A 2672-nucleotide genomic window follows, 5' to 3' on the forward strand; every position below is an offset into this window, starting at 1 on the left:
TTGTGAGTGGATTTGGTAGACGGAAACTCAAAGAAGCCCGTCGTATATATGTATATATATGTGTATGTGTGTCTGTGTTTATCCCCCCAACATCGCTTGACAACCAATGCTGGTGTGTTTACGTCCCCCGTAACTTAGCGGTTCGGCAAAAGACACCGATAGAATAAGTACTAGGCTTACAAAGAATAAGTCCTGGGGTCGATTTGCTCGACTAAAGGTGGTGCTCCAGCATGGCCGCAGTCAAACGACTGAAACAAGTAAAAGAGTAAAAGAGTAATGTAATTAACTTCCCCCATCCTCCACAAAAATTTCAGTCCTTGTGCCTGTCTCATCATAATCAGCAGCAGTAGCGCATTGCACTGCCTGTCTCTAGGGTGTGTCCAACATAATGCTTTTGTGAGTGTAAAGTTGTGTGCATTTTTTATGCTTCATAGTTTAGTGTGTTAACTTTGTTATTTGCTTGACGTTTTGATGTAATGTCATAGATTGAATTAGGCTATTGAGTGGTGATTTTGTTGTGTATATATACTGCATAGGGTCTCACGGTATCGGGTGCTGTTCTATACATGTGTGAAGGTGTATGACTCAGTGGTTAGAGCATCAGGCTCACAATCAAAGGTAGTGAGTTCGATTCCTGGACCAAGCTGTCTGTTGTGTTCTTGAGCAAGGCACTTTATTTCACGTTACTCCAGTTCACTCAGCTGTAGAAATGAGTTGCAACGTTGTCTCTGTTGCCAAGCTGTATCAGCCTTTGCATTTTCCTTGCATAAAATTGGTGGCATGAAGAGAGGAGGAGACTGGTATGCATGGGCAACTGCTGGTGTTCCTTAAACACCCTTGCCTGGACTTGTGACTGGGAGGGGAATTTTCTAGGTACAATCCCAATGTCATTCATGACCGAAGTGGGTCTTTCCTGCTTAACACATAAACTTTTAGCCCCCTTTCTTTTTTTAAACCAAACACAACTCTCAATTTCATGCTTCCTAATTTTTCCAACTATTATCTACATGGATTACCATTGAACTTTAAAAGCTCAAAGACAATATAATGTATTGGTATATTTATTTTTTTATATATTATTTTTTACTTTTTTGTAAAAGACATTTTCATCCTCTCTCTTCTTGAAAATTTGCCATGCAATGAAAGCCGGTTAGAAATCCTTTTTACACATCTATATTAAAATATGCTTTCAGTTTAGCATTCTGCCTTATTATTTTTCATTTTCCTATTATTTCTCCATGTACGGTTAACACAACCCCACTATTTACTGATTTATATATATATATATATATATATATATACACACGTTTGAATGTGGTGTATGCCAGAAGGCTTGCAAATCCAATGGGGTTTTAAAAGACATGTTAAGATCCACAATGAGCAGAACTTACCTGCAGGTATTGGTAGTACAAATCAGAGGTTCAATCTGTGTGGGTGTTGTTTCAAAACATTGTCTGGTTTAAAAAGCCACATCAGACGCCATGATGGATCTAAGACGTAGGTACAGGAGGTGGTCAAACTCTGTATAAGTAGTAAACAACCACCATATATATATATATATATATATATATATATATATATATATATATATATATATATATATATATATATATATATATATATATATATACATATATATTTGTGAACTTGGTACATATAGTTCCCAAGGCTCTAACAATAGCAACAGGTACAACACTTACCTTTTTGAAATGACCACAGGTTTTTTTTTAATTTCCCGCTTCAAATTCCCGTATATCTGGCTTATTTCCTTCTTTTTCCTATGCTCAGTCATCACCATGGTATGCAATATCTGTCATTAAACTAGTTTTCTTTTTCCTTATTCATGATCACAATATCCAGCTTTTGGTTTCCAATTTCACAATCACATTGGATCATTACATGCCATAGGTAACTTAACCTTGTCGTTCTCAATTACTCCTCCTGGAGTTTATACATACCATGTCTTTGCTCTGTCCCAATCCATATTTGCCACACGATTCCCAAATGAATCATGTTACGCCGTTATCAAGTCTTTTTTTTTTATTATATTCCTTTCGACCCAGCTTCATCCACCCCACTCCATGTATTGGGGTCAAAGTAATTGACTTATCCACCTACCCTAAGATTGAGAGCATTGTGCCAGAGTGTGAAACCATTATTATTATTATTATTATTATTATTATTATTATTATGTGAGAGAGCAGCGTATGCCATCAAAGTGACACTGGGGTAAAATATACCCATCATGACTACCCGTCTGATAAGGGTACACCAGGCACATGCATCACAACCATATGTGCGCGACATGGTGATCTCATATCAAGATTAACAGCGCATGACCTTGCAGGTGGGGCCCAGTTAGAATTTTCTTCAGGTCGAGTAGCCCATTCCGCTCAAGAGGTCCCTGAATAAGGTTTATTTAAGGATGTTGAACAAAACACCCATGTTTCCAAAGGTGAATTATCCAAACTCCAAAGAATTCCTCTCAACACATGGCTATGATGCTCCCCCCACTACTTCTGCTCATAATCAGAGATAAACATATCGTCAGCCACCAAGGGACATGCTCAACTGATTAAGGTCAAACAACTGATAAGTAAATCTGTGGTATGGAACAGAATATTTGACGTAGAGCCCATCTTTTATACCAAGACAAAACAATGTACATGATA

The sequence above is a fragment of the Octopus bimaculoides genome, chromosome 25, assembly GCF_001194135.2.
Source record: "Octopus bimaculoides isolate UCB-OBI-ISO-001 chromosome 25, ASM119413v2, whole genome shotgun sequence".
Classification (NCBI taxonomy): Eukaryota; Metazoa; Mollusca; class Cephalopoda; order Octopoda; family Octopodidae; genus Octopus; species Octopus bimaculoides.